This window comes from Pinus tabuliformis, chromosome 3_2, assembly GCF_031772625.1.
Source record: "Pinus tabuliformis cultivar Carrire ecotype Pingquan chromosome 3_2, CPIR1, whole genome shotgun sequence".
Classification (NCBI taxonomy): domain Eukaryota; kingdom Viridiplantae; phylum Streptophyta; class Pinopsida; order Pinales; family Pinaceae; genus Pinus; species Pinus tabuliformis.
Genome location: NC_142302.1, coordinates 159351251 through 159376272, shown reverse-complemented (window position 1 = coordinate 159376272; position 25022 = coordinate 159351251).

Sequence of the window (25022 nt, the reverse complement as noted above, 5' to 3'; positions counted from 1 at the left end):
TTCTACTATAATACATGTTCACTAATGAAGACCCCATGGTTGCCATAGGTCATCTGAATTCAATGAACTCTAGAAAGAATTTGAAATTTTCATACCAATTTTTTGTAGAACCAATTGGAGTTTTCAAAGGTGTGTAGACCAAGATAATAGAGATTATATTTTGGTGGATGGAGGAAAATCCTAAAATGAAGGTCACCATATCCTTGTTGAAAGATAGAAAAACGACAAGAGGGGATACAAAAAATCATTGTTTCTATAGAGCGGACTACGAAAAAACATTGTTCAGAAAACTTGGATGAGTCTTTCCAGAATTGATAACTAATATGTACCAAGTTATGCACTCGAAATACGTGTAGTATGAATCTAATTAAGTGCATAGTTGGAATTAAAGAGTCCATTCTCTCTTGGCGAGGGGGATTGGAAACAAGAAAATAATGAAACAGAGGTTTAAGAATTAGTGGAGTAATTTTTTTCTTGGTAAGGTTAGGTAGGTGGGACTATTCACAGTGATGACCTTTCACAAGAAATGCCATAACAATACATCCATTCACAATGAATTCAAAACCTAGTAAACAAAAATTACTGAAGAATTAAAAATTACTTAAACATTAAAATATTTCCTAAAATCTATTTGTTCTTAGAATAGCACCGAGGGTAAGGCAAATTTTATAAGTCAAACTTTTATCCCACAAGGTTGAGCCAACCTACTATTTTTTCTAGGAGGTTTATGGAGCACATTCAACTATAGTGCATCTAGACATGGTTATGAAACAGGCATGGTTACGAAACACACACATATTCATGGAAGACTTCAACTGTTGTTAGTGACCTTTATAGGGAAAGAAACTCGTTGATGGAATCCACGTCGGGTGATTATAGATATACAAAATTGTAACTCATAACTTTATTTGAAGGTTTGATGTGAATATTAAAACCATCTATTCCATGACAAAGCATCCAATGACACAAACACTCACAACATCAGTTTAGCTAGTAATAATGGTAGACAATTGAGGAAGATAAAGAGAAAACATGTGACTAGAAGGTATTATGAAACAATTTTAATAAAAATGTTTTTATTTCAAATGAAAACTTGTATATTTGTGCGAATGGTGGAGAACATGAAGAAGTAAATTGAATAATCGATAAAAAATGACCTAAACCAAAAAGGGAAGTTGGGAGTTGAAGAAATATCATTAAGACATAGTGGATGAGATGGAATATTACATGGAAAATGTTTTTGTTGGAAGCAAAACATGTGGAAACACAAATCACTAAAAGCATTATATAGAGTAAAAGGAAAAAAGAAAAGAAAAACATAAAGCATCTATAGGTGAAGATTGCATGATTGATTTTTCTCAATTCTATATTGAGTCTTGGTATGGTTGAAAATGCTTTTGTTGGAAGTAAAACTATGTAGAAGTAAAAATCACTTAAAATATTGTATAAATTAGAAGGAACACAAAAAAAAAACATAAAGTACTTATAGGTAAAAATCACATGATCAAATTTTCTCAACACTATATCGACCTTGTTGGTGGATGCACAAATTAAAACAAAATAGTGATATTTTAACCAACAATCAACTAAAAATGGTCTCAATCATCGATTATTGGAGTGGAAAGGAGACATGAAATCATGAACCTACTAAAAGAATATTAAGATGTGGTTATCCTAGATTAAATATATTTGAAATACCTTGATGTGGAGATGGGAGATATCACGGTTGAACTTATACTAGGTGACAAAATGATCAATGAAAAATCACTAAAATGGTTTGCAAATATAAGGAGATAATGAAACAAGAAAATAAAAACATGTTGGATGATGAAGAGATAATGAAACAAGAGATTAAAAGCATGTTGGATGCTACTTTATTAGTCCATTGGATAAATGACAATGGTTAAGAGCAATGGGTATCAACCAAATAAGGAACCAAAATTTTTAATAATACATATAAAATTAGGGGCTTAAATAAGGCAACAATGACATATCCTTTCCCCACTTCATTCATGGATGATATCTTGAATGAGGTATTAGGGAAGGGATGCTACTCCTTTACAAATAGTATTTTGGATATAATCGTATGCCTACCATGAAAGAAGCCAAATAATACATTTGTAGTGGAATTTGGTTCATATGCATAATGTGACATCCCCTGGTTAATATTCCTTCATTACAAATAAATTGTATTTAATTAAAGGGACGATAGAAAGGGACACAAATTCTAGTTGCTTTAGGAGGGAGATTTCTTGAGGGAATTGTTGTTTTAAATAACAACCCTGGTTAGCTGAGAAGTTTAATGAGCTGACTGTGTAACACGTTTAACTGAATAAATGAGGACAAACCTAGGTTTCCTTTAGCTCAAACCATAAGCAAGGAAAAGGATAAAATAATAAAGATAACATGGGTTGCACTATGTTAGATGGTTGACTGGCGTGGAGCTGGGATGTGGACAAATGATTAGTTTATTTGGGGGAAGAATTCCCACACGAGCATGCATATAGAGATAGATAGAGGCAAATATACGCTCTCACGCTCTCATGCAGGGAGACAGTTGGTTTGTGGGCAGACACATGTGCTCGAGCAAGAGGGAGAAAATAAATATCCTCTAGAGAAACGCAAGTAAGAGGACATAGAGCAGGTGAAATCTCTACAGAGTTAATAAACTGAGGAACCCTGAGAAGGATCGCTAGGTGAACATTATAGAGAGAGTAGTGGCTTGCCTAAAAGTGGAGGAACCTCCCCCTGAAGAGAACTCTCTTCTTTTGACAATGAGTTGTAATCTCTATATTGCAATATCCTAGCATGAAGGCAAACCATGCTTGTAAAGTCAGGTAACGCTAGGTGAAGGCATGTGTAGCTGGTGGATGAAGGTAGTTTCACCCTGTGCATCCTATTTCAGTTGTGGTGTCATTTAAAACTCTTCTCTAAGCACTCCCCCTCAAGCAATGGGATATGGCTTGGGGGTGACAACCACAAGTAACAATGACTGTAAATTTCCTATGGTTGGGTGGAGAGTTAGAGTCCCACTCTCAGTTTCTAGATCTCTTATAAGATAAGTACACTCTTATGTTCTGTGCTTGTTAATATTACATCTATGTCTGTTGTATCAAATTACTGCTATATTAATTCTTGAGGAGTGTTGTCTCTTGCATAAATGAGGAATGTAACATTCCTATGTTGAAATGCTATAGAATATCCACCTTCATGAATAGTTTATTTATGAAATTATCTTGAGTCTATTGGTTTCCTATGTGATATATGTATGAAGAGGTAGAACACCTCTATTAATTAGTTGCATTTAAGTTGAGGAGAAATAAAAGTTTGATATATATATATATATATATATATATATATATATATATATATATATATATATATATATATGCATGCATACCTTGTAGGTTGCAGGTCGAGGAGCTTTCAAGCCCATGTATATGACGTGCTAGATATTGGCCTCATGTTCTAGTTTTATCAGAGCCTACATAGCCAAGACTTGGACTAAGTCCTTTGAAAAACCATTGGGTTCAATCCCTGAGTATATCTATGCACACATGCATCAGGCGGGGGCTGAGACTCAATGGAAATAAGGGATCAGGAACTAAGCCGTAACAGGCCCTTGTGTAATAGATCCACATTCACTGATTTATGAGGGTGGAAGGGCCCAAGTAATCCTTATATTAGTTATGTTGTGGAGTTAGAAGTTTAGGGCTTGGAAGAATTGGGAGACCCAAGCCCGATAGGCCAAGTGGCCAGGAGCTATAATTGAGTGTGAAGCAAAGAGATCTTGGTTGTAGGGAAGAGGAAGCATGAGAACAATCCATGTGCCTCAGAACTTCATCCCTAGAGAATTCAAAGGGAGGTGCGGAAATTTCCAGTGGGATAAAAGAGCTGAGAAAGCATGGCAGTGGGATTGGTTGTCATTCATTGCCAATTTGTCGTGGTGAAAAACCCCAAAGCATTTATAATGCGGGATGCGGGTGCATCATGCCTCAAAGGACTAGGTTGGACCAAGATTAGTAGATGTCACCCTAGACCTTAGACCTTAGAGGTTTAAAATGGGGCACTGAGGAGAACTCCCATGATTTTATCTCCGGGAGGATGTGGCAAGAGTGGGACTAAATGTGCAAAGAAGTTGCCAATGAAGTGAGGACATGGTGGGAGAGGGGACTGCCAGGGTTCCATGTAATCCCATAAGGGTCGTCCTTAGAAGATAAGGCAAGGGACGACAAGATAAACTTCCAAGACGGTTGTTCCAGGATGAGGTGGTAGGGAGAGGGGCCCATGAATATGTATTAGAAGTATGCACATATATTATATGTGCATTGTGCATTGGGCCTCATAAGGGGGTTCAACGTGTATGCATGGGTCGAAAACTATGGTAGTATAACCATATGGCATAGAGACTGACTGAGATTGCCACATGGGTGCCACATGGCAGGTTGGTGAGGTAACATTAATTAAATGGTTAATCTATGGAAGGCCATATCTTGTGATGCAGGAGCATCTTACCTCCAAGTCAAAATACACCTTGACTAGAGATAGGGGTCTTTCATTTACCAAGGGAGTTGGTTCCCTGAATGCTTGCTTAATCGTATTTTCCTATGTTTTCATGAGAAAATGTATATAAGCGATGAATAGTGTAAATAGGAGAAGTATTGAGAATATTTGAGAGAGTTAGAGACTTCATAGTGTTAGTTAGATCCCTTGGGAAAAAATAGATCTAGGAGGTATAATGGTTAGACTGTTGAGGAGATTGTGGATCTGAACCAGAATTTAGTTTAGGATCCTTTTTATAATTATGTAGCCAAAAAGAATGAGAGTGTGATAGAAAAGAGTGATAGGAGAGAGAGAGAGTCGAGAGGCTTAGAGGCCAAGTAAGGCCACGAGGACAAGAAGGGACAAATTAATGTAAATTAGGCCAAGAGAGGTCTTTGCAAATCCTTGTATATGTGTATATTTATGGATAAGATCTGATCGAGTGTTTGAAGTTGGTATAAATGAGTTCTTCTATATTGGTTTGGATAATGTGTATTTGCATTTTATTGCTTTATACAAGAGTGATGCAGGCCAATAAAAATGAAGCTCTAGAGAGATCGTGCACACTGAACTGTAGTGGATCAACAAAGACAACGAGGGAATCAACTAAAGTTCAGGAGGGAGAAAAATTTATGCAGATAAGGCCAAGAGTCTCTTTACAATGGAAGGGAAGCTATTATTGGTCATTGATCAATATACAAGATCAACGATCCAAAGAGATCAGAGTCATGCAACAAAGGTGATTCGAGTAAACGTAATGAAAGCATGGAGAGGATCCAGATCATGCCCAAAATTGTATAAATTCCTGTAACCAGAGACAAAGTAACTAAATTGTATTATGACTGCATGAGTCAGAGGTTGTAGGAGTGACAGAGGGGTGTCGAATAACATTAACATAGTTGAAGCCATAGTACAGAGGTAGGCGACCAACACTTTGTTTTCTTTAAAATTTGATGAGAGTTCATCAATTAATAGTGCTAGGAGATGAAACTTGAGTTATGTCAGGAAAATATGACACGTGATAGCGTTGGGCCAGAAGATTCTATCCTGAAAGGTCGAAACGAGGAGCGTTTACGAGAACAACTAGGCTGAATGGACGCCTGACTAATGTGCGAGGTTGGCCAATAAGAAAGAGTTGGGATGATGTGGAAGTCTATGTGTGAAATTAACAGAGTAAAGTGGGCCTATGATTGTTGTTGATTCTACCTAGAAGCAAAAGGCTCACACATGTTGAAAAATGGGTTGAAAACAACAGTTAGCAATAGCCACAATTGACACTTGACGAAAAATCTCAAAGTCTATCTTCCAAAGGTTTCCCTTTGCACGCATAATTGGAGAGGTTCGGGTGACATAAGCATTAGGATGATGTGTCCTGATGGATAAAAGAACTGTGCATGGACGAAAGGGCTTGAGCCGACATGTACAACCCGAAAAAATAAATAAGTAGGAGTAGGTATTATGGTGTGATTGTGTTGTGTGAAGAGGGGAGAAAATATTAAGTGCCGATAGCTAATATACATGCGCACTTGGTCTTGGTGGCTATTATACCAAGATCGAATGTGGTGGTTCTGCTAATATTCTTTAAGGAAAAAGTTTGAGCCTGTGTTGAGACGTTTTTTGGGATCTAAGAAGAACACTGGTCCTTAGTCATGATTGGAAATTGGGTTTTAGAACCTAACATTTCACACTTGCAGTATGAACGAATTGACAAATTTTCTTAGAACAACCTAAAAGATTGGGATTTAAGCCAAAACTTTGGGTTTGATGTAGGAACTGGTCGAAAACTATTGGAAATAAGCCTCAAATGAACAATGGGATGGAAGGAAACACCTAAGCCTCGATAAAGCGACCGTAGGCACAAATAAGCGAGCTTATCACTGCTAAGTGGTTAGGCCTACATCAATTAGTATCCGAGCTTTTAAAAGCTCTGAACCATGAAACTAAAAAATGATAAATTTTGGAAGAGGAATAAAAGACCCAGGTAGTAGTAAGGAAACTTATAGAGGAAGACCAGTGGATGAAGAGTTTTGAAATACAAAGGTAATTTTTTCTTTTCTTTTGCAGAGGTTTGAGAGAATTTTGCAAGAAAGGTTGGAAATTTTTTTCTTTAAGATGAAGAATAGATTTGTAGAAGTGGAAATTTTAGGAAGAAGTTCGTAAATAGAGATTGCAAAGAAGTTTTAGAACAAATTGAGTTGTTATTTAAGAGGAAGAATATGGATAGAAGAGTATACGAGGAGGAGGCATAAGAATTTCAAAGGGAAAAGTCTTAAAAGGACTGTAGCTAACATTAATGTTTTAATGATAACTTTGGATTAAGAATATGTTTGCAGGGTAAAGCAGACATCAACAACTAAAGTTGACATTAGATAAACAACCAACAATGTTCTAAAAGAGAAAGAGGGAGTAGGAATATCTCTCAGGAGAAGAGGAATTGTGACAGAACCCCAGTAGCAAATTGAATTGCAAAAGGAGAGAGGACAACATAAGTAGTCAAAAAATGAAGTGATCAATCGAAGAATAAGAAGCCTAATAGATTTGAAAGCTAAGGAGAAGGAGTGCTAGAGACAAGGTTATATTACAAAGGACCAGAAAGAGGACAACTTCCAATAGAAAAAGTTGGGTAGAAATTTCGAAAGGAAATTTCGTAGTGAGTATGGGTAGAATTTCCAAGGGAAGAGAAGAAAGCAGAGGATACCAAGAAGGAGGACGAGGGCTTGGTATTGGTGAAAAGTAACATAATTTTTACATAGATGGAGAAGGGTTATTGCAGCTCACAAGTGGACAAGGAGAGAGTTCACTGAAAGAAAAATGAAGACCATTGTTGGTAGTTATTTGAAGGATTCAGAGGAAGGTCACAATCAGAAAAAGAATGCCAAGGTAATTTGAAAGAAAAGGATTAAACAAGAAATGGAAATGGATGAGATAAGAGTAGAGTTTAACAGGATAAAGCAGTGGTTTCAAGACAGAGAAAGAGAGTAGAGTTATGGATGGATATTAAGGAGGAAACCAATACAATGGCCACTGAAGAAATTGTATGGGAGGAAAGAGAGGAAAAAGATGAGGAATTTGATCAAAACCTTCTTAATGAATCTCAAAACAACTAAATATGAGGAAGAGGTAGGACATATTTGTGCACCAAAATAAGGATCAATCATTAAAGAGAGTGATAGTGATGAAGATGATGAGGAGAAACCATTTGATAATTTTACGTATTATTTAGAGGATCAACATATGATGGCTAAATAATTGATGGAAGATAAATGCCATATTGATTTTAAATCTGATAATTGGTGTGTGGATGCAAGACTTGTTGTTGATGATAAACAAAATATTAACTTTGTTGTGTGCAAAGATGATGGACAACAAATTGGTAAAGAAATGAAGCTGCTAAAGGAAGAATTTTTTTCCTAAAGATGTCAAAGATGGACAAATAATGAAATTTGTTGTGAAAGAAAGTAATGGTGCAGATGAAATGAAAAAGGACCATTGAATAAAAGGATTAGATGTAGATATGGAAAATGTTGCATCATAACTGAAATTTTAGAAGACTGGTTGAATGATCCGAAGATGGAGTACGAAATAAATGAAATTATGGTGGATTGCAACAGTTCAAAGGAAGATAAGGGCAAGTTTTCCATGGAGGAAATACAACTAGTGGACAACAACGATAATAAGTACCAACAAAAATATGATATCTTTGGAAAGGATGAAGGAACACAAGTGGTGACCAAGGATGCTTCAGTGGTAGTAAAGAACAACAACAACAAAATTTAGCATGGAATCGATGACTTGTACTAGTCAGAGGAAAAATTGGACATCGAAATTGAAGAAATGAGGAAGTTGATGCTGAAAGGGCCTCAGAGGAGGTATTTTAGATAGAGAAGAATGGATGACAACAGGTTGCAGATGACTAAGCGAGTCTACATCAACAAGGAAGGAGGAGAATTGCAACATAAAGTATGGAAGCTTGGAAGAATGAAGAAGACAACAAAAGAGCAACAATAACATGACAAAGCAAATGATCAACTACAACATAAAATTTGGGATCCAGGAGGATTTTTATCAGTCCATATCAGCACATGGTCAGGAGACCATGAAATTTTTCTGCCTTGGGAGTATGATGCAGGAGCATCTTACCTCCAAGTCAAAATACATTTTGACTAGAGATAAGGGTCTTTCATTTACCAAGGGAGTTGTTCCCTAATTTCTTACTTAATTGTATTTTCCTATGTTTTCATGAGAAAATGTATATAAGTGATGAATATTGTAAATAGGATAAGTCTCGAGAATATTTGAGAGAGTTAGAGAGATCATAGGGTTAGTTAGATCTCTTGGGGAAAAATATATCTAGGAGATATAGTGGTTAGTCTGTTGAGGAAATTGTGGATCTGAACCATAATTCAGTTTAGGATCCTTTGTATAATTCTGTATCCAAAAAGAATGAGTGTGTGATAGAGAAGAGTGATAAAAGAGAGAGAGAGTTGAGAAGCTTAGAGGCAAAGTAAGGCCACGAGGCTATGAGTGTCAAATTAATGTAAATTAGGCCAAGAGAGGCCTTTGTAAATCCCTGTATGTGTGTACATTTATGGAGAAACTCTATTAGAGTGTTTGAAGTCTGTGTAAACGAGTTCTTGTCTATTGGTTGTGATAATGTCAATTTGAATTTTATTTCCATATACAAGTGTGATGCATGCCAGACAAAGTTAATCTCAGGAGATATCGTGTACAATGGCCTGTAGTGGATCAACAAAGATAACAAGGGAATCTACTAAAGTTCAAGAGGGAGAATGATTTATGAATATAAGGTCAAGAGTCTTTTTATAGTGAAAGAAATATCTTATTTATCATTGATCAGTATATAGGATCAACGATCCAAAGTGATCAGAGTCGTGCAGTGGAGGTGATTAGAGTAAGCGTAACAAAAGCATGGAGAGGATCCATATAATGCCTAAACTTGTATAAATTCCCGTAACTAGAGAAAGAGCAACTAAGTTGTATTATGACTGCATGAGTGAGAGGTTTCGAGAGTGACCAAGGAGCATCGAAGAGAATTAATAGAGTTGAAGGTGAACTATAGAGGCGGGCAACCAACACTTAATTTTCTTTAGAATTTGATGAGAGTCTGTCAATTAATAATGCTAGGAGATGAAACTTGAGTTATGTTAGGAAAAGCCAACACTTGATAGTGCCAAGCTAGAAGATTCTATCCTAAAAGGTAAAAAAGAGGAGTGTCTATGAGAATAGCCAAGTTGATTGGATGCTGGGTTGATGTGTGAGGTTGGCCTATAAGGAAAGAGATGGGATGACGTGGAAGTATTTGTGTGAAATTAACGGAGTAAAGTGGGCCCATGATTGTTTCTGACTCTGCCCGAAAGAAAAAGTATCACACGCATTGAAAAAGGTGCCAAGAATGATAGTTAACAGGAGCTGGGATCAACACTTGATGGGAAACTCCCGAAATCTGTCTCTTAGAGGTTTCCCTTTACAAGCATAGTTGTAGAGGCTGGGGTGATGTAAACGATGGGATGACATGTCTTAGCAATAAAAGAATTGTGCATCAACATAAGGGCCCAGGTTGACACGTACACACCAACAAAACTAAAGAAGAAAGACTAGGTCTTGTGCTGTGGTCATGTTGTGTGAGACAAGAAGAACATATTAAGCATTGAGAGCTAATATATGTGCATGCTTGGTCTCGGTGGCTATTATACCAAGATTGACTTCGGTGGTTCTGCTAATAATGTTTATGTTGTGGTGGTTCTGGTTTAAGGAATAAGGAAAAAGTTTGAGCTTGCGTTGAGATGAGTTTTTGGATCTGAGAAGAACACCGATCTTTAGTCATGATTGGAAATTGGGTTTGAGAGCTCGACATTTCACTCTAGTAGCATGAATGAGTTGGAAATTTTTCTTGGAACAACACAAAAGATTCAAATTTAAGCCAAACCTTTGGGGTTGATGTATGAATGGGTCTACAATTGTTGGAAATGGGATTTTAAAAGTACCATGGGATGGAAGGAAACACCTAAGCCAGTAATGTGGCCTTGGGCACATATAAGCGGGCTTATCATTGATTAGTGGTTAGTCTTGCATCATCTTGGAGCCCGGGAGTCAAATTGAGGAAAATTTTAAATCTTTTGAATGGTCTCGATGAGATGAACACAACGATGCTATTTATTTCTTATTTTTGATGAAGTTGCAAGAGGTAAAAAAATTTAGACCCCATTTCCATGACATGAATATGGGAGTCGAGTCAACATAGTAACCAAATCCTGCTAGCCTTGTTGGGGCTGGGTTTAGTAGGGGGTATGTTACAAAGTTTTATCAAAGATTCCGGGTTCAACACTTAGACTGGATGAGCTCTGTCACTGAAGGAATGTAGATAATTGTTTCAACTCTAGTCCTTCGAGGATTAAATAGTGCCCTGTTACAACTTAACATAGTGATAGATCTAGTGTTTGTACCTTTGGAGCTAGGATGGAGCTCTAGATTTGAGTGTTGTAGTTGATTATGGATATGATTGCATGCTATTTATCGCATTTGATTGTGACTTATATCATGGTTGCAAGGATGATATTGTATGATTGATTTTATTGGAAAATACAATGGTATTGCATGTGTTTTATTTAAGCATCTTGAAGGTCTAGACGGTCTATTACTGTGACCATGGATGCTTGTTATGTACTTAGTTATGCAGAACTACCTGCATGGTTTGTGCATGATTGTTTAAGTGGTGTGTTGTTACACACTTTGGATGAAGGCGCATGTGAATGCTCATATGATATGAGAGATTGGGGAAATCCACTTGTTGCTTGTATTATGTACCCACCGATTGGATGGGAAGATCCCACGGTTTGTATGTCATATGACAGAGAACCTGGATGGGATGAGGGCATAGTGTTTTTAACTCTATTAGAGAATTAAGTGGCTGATAATTGCTTGTGTAGGTGGTAGTTATAGCACTATGATCATGGCTTCCATTTTGATTGTTTTCTTATGCAAGTGAATGTTGGGTGTAGCATTGTAATGGAATGATCATGATTTGATTGCATGCATAACAAGATGGCAGATGGTGAAGTGACATGTGGTTTTATAGTTAACCCCTTTGAGGTTGCATATGCCATGATAACTGACCTTGGAAAAGAGGTTGAACACAATGGTTATTGCAGGGTTTAACAAAAAAATAACATTGAAAACTAATAATGATGGTTGTATTTAAATTACTGCTTATGGGCTTGATTAAGGACCGATTTTTAAAACTTGTAAGAACAAGATAGTAAACCTTTTGATATATATATATATATATATATATATATATATATATGGATATAATTTTGAATTTTGAAATCAAGCTAATGCAGTTGTTAATGGTGTCTTGGTTTGAGACATGTGATTGAAAAAAAAATGAGGGTAGGACAACATGCATGGTATAACATGGCAGGGCAACAACCAATATGTCTTTTCGATTAATACACTAACATCTGAGTGTAGGTGGTAGCACATAGCAAGACTTAGTGGTATAAAATAGAAGCTTTTATCGTGGTAGGGTATAACATATATGGACCAATCCCATCAAGGAATAAGAACCTTCAAGAACTTGAAGGCTGAACTCAGGAGCTTGAAGGACAAACTGAAGATTTGCAAGGAATTTTTTTTGAATCTTGCTAGGAAGTAGTAAAGTCTCGCTAAGATGAACTCAAAGTTGCAAGAATGTTTGCAAGAATTGACACAATCGGATTTCCCCTCAAAAGAGGGAAGTTGTGTTGGCAGAAAGATGCCTTGTAAGGATGAAAACGAGAAGAGGATATTTTCCTGTTGGTGTTGTAGAGAAAAGTATACGAGAAAGGAATGTCTCCACAGGCAAAAATAAAATAAAATAGCCCTTGTGAGCCACAAGGACAAGAATCAACGATGCAGGGTGTTGAGAAGGAGGAGGGGGCATTCCCTCAAGCTCCTTGATATATATACATATATGTGTTGAAAATATCCCTTATGAACTATTGAGGGATGTGATACTTCAAGGTTGCCATAAACCGTGGAAAATCCTTAGACTGATTTTTGTGTGTGTGTATATATATATATATTCACATATATATATATATATATATATATATATATTCACACACACACACATGGTGATGAAGGACACTCTAAGTGATGGACTCACAAAGCTGAGTTATTATGAGATATTTTTAAATTCTTGCATAATATGTTCTTGATTGTTGACTTCATGATTTATTTTTATTTCTTTGATTGATGAATTGACTGCATGGCCATGCTACCTTTGTTTACAGTTTTATATTTATGTCGTGACTTTTATTGTTGGCCTCCCCTTTCTTTTTAATTTTTTCCTTTTAAATGTTATGCTTAGGGCTCGAGGAAACTTGTTTGGAATGGAAGTGAAGCCACGATGCTCTCGTAAGAGAGGAGTGGATCCTAACAGAGAATGTGACTAGAGAAAGAGGCCTACACATAAGGAAAATGAGGAAGGATGGGAATGGGAAATACATGGCTGGCATGGATAAAAACATGCTAATGTTGGGTAGATGGGCTGAAACAAGCCATCACTGTAATACCTTGGAGCGTTGTTCCTAAATGTGACAAAAATCATAAAGGGAGAAATGTGCATGGATGGAATTTAACTGTGCAAACATTGCTAGTAGAAAATAAGAACTAGAAACATTGGTAATAACAACAAGGTGAAAAGGGAAAGGGAGGAATTCGGTTAAAATAATTTCTTGGCCACATTGGAAATTGTTGTTGAAAATTCTATACATGTTGTGTATAGTTGAAGAATTTTGTGGAAGAATGATTGTTTATATTCATTTAATGCAAATGTGCATGACATGTAAGATTCCCGGTTGTGTGAGGAATCAAGTGGGCAAGAGTAGCCTTAGATGATATATGATTCTAATATCATGTGAAGATGTTTCTTATATTATACCCATGTTTATATTATGAACATGGAATGCTGAGGGATATATCAGCATAATGAAAACAGTGTGATCTGCAACATGTTGGGAATAACATGGATAATTGAAGAAGCCACAAACCCCAGATTTGGGTTGTGGATGCACGTGGTGAAACGTGGTAAAGACATTAGAGGCCTTGCTACCTAGTGTCTGTGGATAGAGACGGTGTGGTATTTGGATTTTCAAACTTATTTGTACATGTTTTATTGTGCCATGTGCATTGTGTACATGTTGTGTTGTACCATGTGTATTATGTACGTGTTGTGTTGTACCATGTGTATGTGTTGTATTTTAAACTATCTATACATGCATGTGTTGTGCAATGTTTTGGGACATGTAGGTATGGGATTGTTTGGGCCCTTGTGTTGTGTAATGTGTTTAGGACAGAAAGGTATGGGACTGCCTCGGCTTGTGTTGATTAGGATAGGCAGAATGCCCAAAATGGGGGTTACCTATGCTTATGAAGGTGTGGGATACACCTATATTTTTGTTGACATAAGACTACCAAGATTGGTAGTGCCCATATTCATGGGGTATAAATTGGGCTTATTTATATTTATCTCTTACTAAGTGCTTGCCTTGGGGCCGATGAACCACTTAGTAAAATTAAGGTTGAAGAGAAGAGAAGAGAAGGCGCTGGGTTCTTTCCAGGTTCAACAACTAATCCAATGTGTGTACAAGGTTGAAGAGAAGAGAAGGCATTAGGTGCTTGTCGAGTTTGAAAATCGATCCAGTGTGTTTATGGGAAGAGAAAAGGCCATTGGATGCTTTATGGAATGGGAAACTGATCCGGTGTGTGTAAATAAAGGAGCAAAGATAAATTCAAAGATAAGTATCGATATTTCATTGATTTATAAACTTTTAAATTATGAATATGAATATAGTACTATGATTTACGATATTTTGGGTTTTCAGCTCATCGGATGTGATATTCTTATTCATGATGATATGATCTATGAGCTAAGTTGACTTGTTGTGATAGGCACTGTTATGCTCCTATACCAATAGGTGTCATATTTCATGATTGACTGAATTAGCTCTGCAATATGTTCATACCTTTTCTTGCTGCAAAGGTTTTCCATATTTTTAAAAGAATCAAAAAATTTAAAAATGAAAAGAGGTTATACCCTAAAAGAAAAATCAAAGGGTCAAAAGATAAATGGTCAAAAGAAAAATGAAAGAAATGAACCCCAAATGAAAGGACCAGGAAAGTGTGCAAGTCCAAATGCCACTACTACTTCACTTTTTTATCATGTGCAGTTTTGTTCAACTTTATGCTGTATTTAATGAATGGCCAAACAGCTCAACCTTGGCTAGTTCATGTCCGAATTTACTTGTTTTAGTAATAGAGAATAAAATCTATCCAAACTGTTCAATCTTGGTAGATAAGTAGATAGGTAGAGAAGCAAAGGAACTCAACTGTTCAATCTAAGCCCTTGGAAGAAATAAGTGTAGATTTAGATAGGTTTATCATGTAAAGAAAAGAAAATTTGTAGGGGTTTGCTAGTCCAAGTGCACCCATGGAAGAAGAACAAAAAATGTTAGGTATAATAGGCTGGGTAGGCAGTTTTGGTGTTGCAGAAGCATGCTTATGATTAATTTTGTCTCTCAAGATGTTCATCTTATTGTTATCATAAGTACCATGGCAACTGTTTGGTTACAAATCAAGTGAGGCATGACTAACTTCCCTTCACACTTCTCCCAAAATCACTTACTAACCTCCCCCCAAGGATATTAAGATCTGCTTAATATCACTAAATCACTCCATCTCATTTCATGAAAAAGGCCTAAGTAAAACCACATTCTTACTTTAGGCAAAGAAGCCACATTTCTTGTGTAAAACCCTTTTCATTCCCTTAGCCTAAGTTTCTCAAACATTAGACTCAGTGCTTCCCAGTTCATAAACCATATTCATATTAACTGCTAACTTCATTATATAAATCCCTTGTATAAATTCCCCTTTCCCATATATTGTTAATATACTAAAAACCCCTAAATACTTAATATCCCCACCCCGGTCGAATACGACCATATCACTGTTGTTCAAAGAAATCAATGAACTTGTTAATAAACTTCCCCCGAGCCACATTAAAGGGATTAATCACCATTCAGGTTGATTAATAACCAAGCCCCAGCCAATAGAAATACCCCCGATAACATTAAAATATGATTTTATAAGGGTCAGGCCCACAGTGTTGACTCCCTGCCTTGTTCATAAAGCGCCAGCCGTCCGATCAGCGACCCTCCATCCGACGGCGGAGATCTATATCGCGCCCCCCCTTCCATCCGATGTTTAAAGCACGGGGAACTGTGGTTTTGCTCCCGTACCGTGGACGCGTGGCGCGCTCCCGCCGTGCTCACTGCCTCTCCGCCCCAAACCACTCTAGCCCATAAGCGGTGTGGGCCAAAACTGCTTACCGCCCCCCCGCTGGCCCTCATGCTGACATCACTACCGCATCATCGTCACGTCACCCTCTCGTACCCCCCACTACACGACAAGAAGTCCCATCACACTGACTCATGTTGACGTCATCCATGCAATAAATGCCAAAAAGCCTCGCCAAAGCCAAATTTTGTTAAAAACCACGATAAAATGTCATTTTCATTCATTTTTGCTGCGAACTGTTTCCATGCACATTACGTTCGTTGATTGCTCGAGCACCCAGTCTGCCACTCGGCCAAGAAATTACAGTGTCATGCTCTGCAACTCGTCGGTCAACCTACGAAACGCACTATTTTTCGCCTAAACACAGGTATTTACCCCAATTCACTTCCCAAACCTGTAATTTCGTTTCTTCCTCTGTGAATTTTACCCAAGAAAGCCAAATTCAAGCAGAATCAGTTTGTAGCTCTCATAAAAATACACCCAGAACTGTTGTTTAGGCCATTGTCTCCCCAGAAGCCCGACCTCCAGTTTGAAAACACAAGAATCAAGCATGGAAGCTCCCGTGGCCCTGAACGTGGCGCCCCTCAATGCGCCTTATAAAGACCTGGATTGGTTACCCTTGGCTGACAGGGATTTTCAAATAAAAGAGTTATCTGGTGACATGAACCATCTCCAGGATTTTTTCCGAATTAGGAATAGTCATCTGAGCAACTCTGATATCTATGGAATATGGGAATCTAATCTCCCCAGGTATTACCTTCTCTCAGTCAATGTGTTCCCAGATATTATTCACCAATGCTGTGCCAACTATGACCTTGTCAGTAAAGTAGTAATGACCCCATCCCAAATTGTTCTCTTTTACATAACTGCTGAATCTATCAATGAGATGTTACACTTCCATCCCACTCAGCCCCTTGCTCCTCTTTCCATGGGATTTTTGCTTGAGCAAGGCTCTTAATTGCCCAATTCAGAAATAACCTGGATTGCTCAATTATTCATGAAACCAGATTGCCAGCCCCAAGGCCCACCTCCCTATGTGCATTCCTGGTTCACTGAAACAGGCAAGCTTATTCTTGACATGATATCCTTTATCTTGGGATTCAAAACCAGTGAATTTGTTGATGAGACCATCTTAGTTATGTTGTCAATGTTTACTCCAGGACAACCCCCTGCTGTCAAATATGATTATGCCTCTTTCATTGCCAATAAAATCAATGAGAAATTCATAAATCTGGAAAGAGAAGGAGTCTTCAAGTACACCTCATTCATATACCACCTTCTGCTATATTATCAGACAGACAACTTTTCATTTCCCATCAGGAAATTGGATTCCAAAGGAGAAAGGAGGTCTGTGATCTTTTGGACCTCTGTCTTCCACAATGTTTGTGAATCCCCTTATACTTACTGTGAATTCATTGACTTGTTTGTACATCCAACCTCCACCCTGTTGATAGGAGCTCCTCCTCCTAGAATTTCTGGTGATATGAGGAAAATTTTACAGCTGTCCAAACAGTACAGGATAGGTGACTGGTACCTCTACCAGAATCACACTGAAATTAGAATATATGGCTGTGAACTGTGCCCTTACAAGTTGCCTAGGTATGTGCCTATGAGGCTATTTGCACTGGAGTATTTCAGGCAGCTTATCAATGTAGATTTAACCCACTTTTGCAATGTAAAGAAAAAGGCTCAACTGAGAATAAAAACCCAGTTAGGCCCTTTTATCATCCATAAGAGGGAGGCATGGGAAGATGCTGATAAGATATTAGGGGAAGACCTTAAATTGAAGAAAAGTTTATGGTGGGTTCCATATGACCCAAATAGCTTTATAAGTGACAAAAAAGTAAGAAATAGGCTGTCGACTTATATACATCATAGGATCCCTGAAATTGAACAGTTTGCTAATCAGGATGAGTGGGTAGAGGGTACATTAGTAGAAGAAATTACTGAACAAGAGAAGATGGAAAAAGCTATGAAATATTTAGAAAAAACCCTTGACCTGGACTCTTTTGGACAAGTATCCTTCAAGCTGCCTCAGCAAACCGGAGTGGGTACATCCTCTGCTGGAACTTCACAGCAACCTGTACAAGAAACCAGCACACCAGTTACAGGGTCTTCTAAGGGCAAGGAAGTGGCAGACATGGAGCAACAAGCAATGACTGATCAGCAGGGGCAAATTCCTCCGGTCCAAACCAAAGCAGCAGAGATTCCTGCATTACAAACTCCTCTAAATGAGGAAAAAGGCAAGAAAAGAGACAGAGAAGAGGCCACACCTATCAGTGGACCTGCTGAGCAACCAAGCACAAAGAGGCAAAGATTGGATCCTCTGTCAGAAGAGGAAATCATTGAAGAAACAACTGAAAGTTTAAGAGGTGAGAGGGTTACCCAGCAGACTTCCCCAGTGGTGGACACATCAACTAGCTCACATAGGCAAGAGCTAGAAAGGCAGCATAGTGTGGAAGTTTCATCCACTAGGCCACCAAGTAAGTAGACCTCTGACATCAAAAGAACATTCAAAGAGATAAAGGCTAGAAACGACCCACTAAGGCTGCAGATTTACAACCAATATCTTAAGATGGCCCCCACAAAACAACAAAGATTGATGTCTACCTATGACATTAAGGAGGGAAAAATGATCATGAGTTATTTCAAGCCCAAGGTGCAGCAACCACAATCAGCAGCTGATTACATCAGGACAAATCTGGAGGTCTTGGCCAAGGATATTCATCCAATCGACCAGATTGAGCTGCATAAACAGACTGGAGAGATGGTCTACTCCACACTAGCTGATAAAGCTATGCTGGCTCATAAATTACAAAACTCCTTGAATAATACCTCTGCTCAGTTAGATTTGGAGAAAGCCTCTTCTCTTGCTAAGGACAACAGGATAAAGTCTTTGGAGGAAATCATCATTGAACTGGGACATGATCCCAAAGATGCCAAAGGCATAAAGGCACTAATGAAGAAGAAAGAAGAGGACATTGTTGCCCTCAGAAAACAACTTAAAATGCCTCCTTCTATGCATCCACAGACTGCAGATGTTGTACAACAGAAATCAGAAGAAGACATGATGGACCTACTCATGAGACTGAATGAGAGATTGAGTGAGACAGAGCAGGCATTGGAGAAAGCTCTACAAGAAAAGTAGGGAGAGTCGACCTCCCAGCCACCTGAAGTAGTCCCAACAGTCACTACTGCCCCCTCCACACTTATAACAACAGTGCCTCCCACTGTCCTGGCATCAACAGTAGAGATCACCACAGGTACCTCAGCAACAGCAATAGCACTAGGCAGCAGTACTACTATGACTACAGAACAACTCATAAAAGCCATGGAAGAATTAAAGCTACAAGTATCAGAACTGAAACTGGTCAAAGAGCAATTAGCATAGGTGGAAAGAATTAATGATAAATCCAAAATGAATGTGGCAGAGAAAACAAGGGAAATCAAAACATTGGAGAACAAGGTGAGAGCATTAGAAAAGGATCTCTCTCTGGATAAACCTCTAGTAGAAATCAGAGGAATTTTGTGGACCAACATCAATCAATCCCTTAGTGATGTGTGGAGGTCTATCCAAATCATTTATGAGCAGATTGACTTAATAAGAGTGGCCCAAGTGGAGATTCAAAAAACAAGAGCTTTATTGGGACAGATGCCTGAACAAGCTAACCGACTGATACATTTTTTGAACACCAAGACCAGCGAAGAACTGGAAGCACTGGAAATCAGAGACAGAACAGGCACCATTCTAGACATCAAGAGAGTTCTAACCATGAGAACTCTAATGCAAAATTTGGAAAGAAGATGCCAGGACATGCAGGTAGAGGTTAATTCTTTCACAGAAAATTTTACAGTCTTGCATCAAAAAGGTTTGCCAAGTCCTTTGGGAAGTAATGATCGTCTGATGAAACACAAAGACTATGCACTTAAATTGAATACATATGCTGTTGACCAAATTAATACATCATCAAGTACTTCAGGAGAGAAGGCACTTCCATCTGGCCAAGCCCTTTATGACAGCCTAGAAAATCTGTTCTACATAGAGCACGAGGTGAAGCATCTGTTCACCATCCCACCTAATTTCTTCAGGTACACAGAGACTGACGAAACTTTGAGGAAGCTTCAGAGACATAAATTACCAGGACCAGAGTGGTGGCAAAGTATGTTAGAAATTCTATAAACTTATCTTTGGTATCCTTGGTCAATTGAAAATTTTGGACCATCTACTATAATGCGGAGAACAGAAATGAATCAGAGTCATGCGGGTCAAAGCGCATCACATCAAGGTCAAAGAAAGTCTAGCCAAGGTGTAATAGCCAGCGCGGAATATCAGTGGATGGCAGCCACAAACCGACTCGCAGAACCTACCTATGGTACATCCCATAAAGACGGAACAACCAACACAACATCAAATTTATTACATCAATTTATTGTTCCCCTGTTTTCGAGACTGTTCGTCTCTATCTCTTGCAAAAGAAGCATTAATTGTCATCAGATATTATTTCTATCAGATATTTTGTAAGATATTTTGACATTTTTGTATAAATACCCCCCCAGATGAAGTATTTGGGGTTGGTTGGTGGTGGATGTTCATAGTTTTGACTGTAATACTGAAGAATTTTGGAATAAAAAGCTGTTGGAACCATTTTTGTCGAGCTCACTGGATGAGGAATTGATGCTAAGGACCTGTTACAGAATTCTTGAATCGTTTTATGGATCAATAAGTCCCTTCTAACTTGTGTTTTACAGTTTTTGTGTTTACTATATCATCTATGTTTCATGATCTAAATAATAGAGAAAAAGAATAACTCAGAATTTGCTTGATTGCACTCTGTGTTCAGTCTTTGTTATTATTAATGTTTTCTTCAAAATTAGAATAAATAGTGAATTCTTAATTGCTCCTGTTTCCCCTGGTTCTTCCATCTTGAATATTTGCTAAGGAATTCTTAACTGCTCCTTAACAGTAGTCAGCCATTTTCCCTCTGTCAACATGATGAAGGATTCTTAATTTCCCTTCACCCATTGACTCCATTCCACCTGATTCCAGCCTATGAATTGTTCCATGTTTGATTACCTTGCTCTGTGATACCATCCTTTGTTGAAAAACCAAATCCAGAAAGCTATCCTTCTTTGACTCCATCATGCCCAATGGACTGAAACTTTTCAGTTTTACCTCACTGTTCTATTGAATTTCCATCCCTCCAACCAAACTCCAAACAAAACCCTTGCACTTCATAACTAGCCTAACATAATTCAAAACAAAGCTAAATTATAAAGAGAGAGCCCTCTCTGGATGCAGATTGGCTAGAATCTGTATCTAAAAGATTGGTCTGTGGTTACCTTGACCGTATTCCCTTTCTTACAACTTTGGGGAACAACCTGAGTGATAACAGGAACCAAAATAGAATTGCAAATGTCACCTCATTAATAAGTTGTTAATGAGGTATGATTTAAATTATTGCAATTTCTTATGATGATTGTCATGGAGAATTGTGTGCCTTGATGTAGGAAAGCATGGAAATTGCCCGATTGGGTGAATGGACTTGGATTCAAAGTGAATAACAACAACTTTAAGATATCATAGTGCACAATGACATGCTGATTAAAATATTTTAGGAATAAGTACATTGTGGGACATTGGCACCTAATGGTGCCAATTGATTGTCATGAAGCATGCTATGACCGGTATGAAAGCATTGAGGTAGGGACTTGCCTTGGTTATGAGACTCTTCTGATGTAAGGAAACATTTTCAAGGAGTGGATCTCCCAAGGGGTTGGGAAGTAGAGAAGGGGATACCTGCACATGGAAGGTGTGTGATTGCACAGAAGGGGGTGACTAGATTGCTCGAGGGACTAGGAAGAAGAGAAGGGAAGGTCGAGAAATTTGTTTTAAAGGGTCATGCGCATGGATGATTGAAATTAGAAGCAAATTGGGGGTGTGGCTGAAAATAATGAGTCGAGAACTATTTACTGAAGGAACACGAAGAACAAGGATAATAATGCTGGACAGTGGAGGCAGGCAACGCTCCATAGAAAAGGAACAAATCCAAGTTGTATTGAGCACAATGGAAGAACCAAAGAATGCAAAAAGGGCCATTGGGAGATGGCTGAATTAATGAATTAATGATTACCTAGTGGATGGGTAAGCCACTGTGCATATAAGATGTGTTGTAAAAGTTGTAATGAACTGCATATATAAAGCTCCACAATCAACATTGTTTGGTCTAAAACATGTTTTGTTGTATATGGTTATTGAACATCGAGGATGATGTTCCCCCAAGGGGGAGGGGATTGTGACATCCTCTGTTCAAGATTCCTTCATTACAAATAAATTGTAATTAATTAAAGGGCTGAGAGAAAGGGACACATATTCCAGTTGCTTGAGGAGGGAGATTGTTTCAGGAAGGAGATTGCTTGAGGGAATTGTTGTTTTAAATAATAGTCTTGGTTGGATGAAAGTTTAATGGGATGAATGTGCAATAAATTTAACTGAAGAAATGAGGGTAGGACTAGGTGTCCATTAGCTCCAACTATAAGAAAGGAAAAGGACAAAATATTAAAGGCAACATGGGCTACATTGTCCTAGAGGGTTGACTGGCATGAAGCTAGGATGAGGACAAAATATTAGTTTGTTTGGGGGCAAGAATTCCCACACAACCTTGCATATATAGATAGGAAGAGGAAAATAGACACTCTCCCACTATCATGTAGGGAGATGGTTGGTTTGTTGGCAGACACATGTGCTCGAGTAGGAGGGAGAAAATAAATCTCCTATAGAGAAGCGTAGGTAAGAGGGTAGAGAGTAGGTGAAATATCTGCAGAGTTAATTAGCTGAGGAACCCTGAGAAGGCTCATTGGGTGAAAATTATAGAGAGAGAATAATGGATTTCCTAAAACCAGAGGAACCTACCTCTGAAGTGAACTCTCTTCTTTTAAGTGTGATCTATAATATCTGTATTGCAATATCCTGACATGAAGGTAAATCATGTCTGTAAAGTTAGGTAACACTAGGTGAAGGTTTGTGTAGTTCGTGGATGATGGTAGCGTGGCCTTGTGCATCTTGTTTCAGCTACGTTTTCGGTTAAAACTTCTCTCCAAGCACTCCACCTCAAGCACTCAAATTTGGATAGGGGGTGACAACTACAAGTAATAATGGTTGTAGCTTGTCTATGGTTGGGTGGAGTGTTAGAGTCCCACTCTCAATTTCCAGATCTCTTATAAGATATGTACACTCTTATGTTATGTTCTTGTTAATATTACATCTTTGACCATTATGTATTACATCTATGACTATTGTATCAAATTACTGTTATACTAATTACCGACGAGTGTTGTCTCTTGCATAAATGAGGAATGCAACATTCCTGTGTTGAAATGCTCTAGAATATCCACCTTCATGAATGGTTTATTTATGAAATTATCCTGTCTATTGGTTGGTCTATTGTCTGCGTATGAAGAGGTAGAATACCTCTGTTAATTAGTTTATTTTAAGCTTCTGAGAAATAACATTTGGATAAATATATATACCTTGCAGGATGTAGACTGAGGAGCTTTCGAACCCATGTATATGCTAGACCGATATTGGCCTTAGGTTCCATCTTTATCAGAGCCTCCATAGCTAATACTTGGACTAAGTCCACCAAGTTCAAGCCATGAGTATATATATGTGCACAAGTATCAGGCCGAGGCTTAGACACAATGGAATAAGGGCTCAGGCACTAAGCCATCATAGGCCCTCAAGTAATAGATCCACCTGGACTGAGTTCTGAGGGTGGAAGGGCCAAGGTAATCCTTATATTACTTAAGCCATGGATTCAAAAGTGTAGGGATCAAAAGAATTGGGAGACCCAAGCCCAGTAGGTCAAGTGACAGAGAGATACAACTGAGTGTGAAGGCAGAGATATCTGAGCCGCAGGGAAGAGGAAGCATGAGCACAGTCCACATGCCCCAAAACTTCATCGTCAAAGAATTTAAAGGGAGGCAAGGAAAATTTTGTCTAGATAGAAGAGTTGAGCGGACATGGTAGTGGGTCTGGTGGTCATGCATTGGAAATTCGTCACGAAGGAAAACCCCAAAGCAATTGTAATGCAGGAAGCGGGTGTATTGTGCCTCAGAGGACTAGGTGGGACCTGGGGTAGTATACATCACCCCAGGTCTCAAACCCTAGAGATTTCAAGTGGGGCACTAAGGATAAATCTCGTGATTTGATCTCTAAGAGGATATGGTAGGAGTGGGACCAAATGTGCAAAGACGCTGCCAATGAAGCAAGGACATGGTGGGAGAGGGGACCACTAGGGTTCCATGTAATCCCCAAAGGGTCATCCTTAGAAGATAAGGTGAGGGGCAGGAGATAAACTTCCAAGATGGTTGTTCCGGGATGATGTGGCAGGGAGAGGGGCCAATGATTATGTATTATACATATGCACATATATTATATGTACGTTGTGTGTTGGTCCTCGTAATGGGGTTCAACGTGCATGCACAGGTCAAAAACTATTGTAGTACATCCATATGGCAGAGAGAGGTCGACTGATATTGCCACATGGTAGGTTGGTGAGGTGGTGCTAATTAAATGGATAATACATGGATGGCCATATCTTGCAATTTGGGAGTCAGATTGAGGACAATTTTACATCATTGGAATGGTCTCCACGAGATGACCACAACGATGCTATTTATTTCCTATTTTTGAAGTTGCAAGAGGTCAAAAAATTTAGACCCCATTTCCATGACGTGACTATGGGAGTCGGGTCAACATAGTAACCAATTCTTGCTAACCTTTTTGGGGCTGGGATTATTAGGTGGTATGCTACACATATAAGGTTATTTTATCCATATTGAAAATCACACATGCAATATTATTTAAGATTATTGTCAAGAATTTTTGTGAATTCCTATATAACACCTAGGTAGTTTACTTGTATGATTATTCTCTACGAATATTGTCAAGTCTTTTTATGAATTCCTATATGACGCCATGTTTGTTTATTTATATTATTGTACCATATACAACATTTGAAATACCATGTTCATGATCTAAGGTTGATGCTGAAATATATCAATAAATTATATTATCTTTGAATATTAGTAAGTGTATTTTTTTATACAGTTTTAGGTATCCT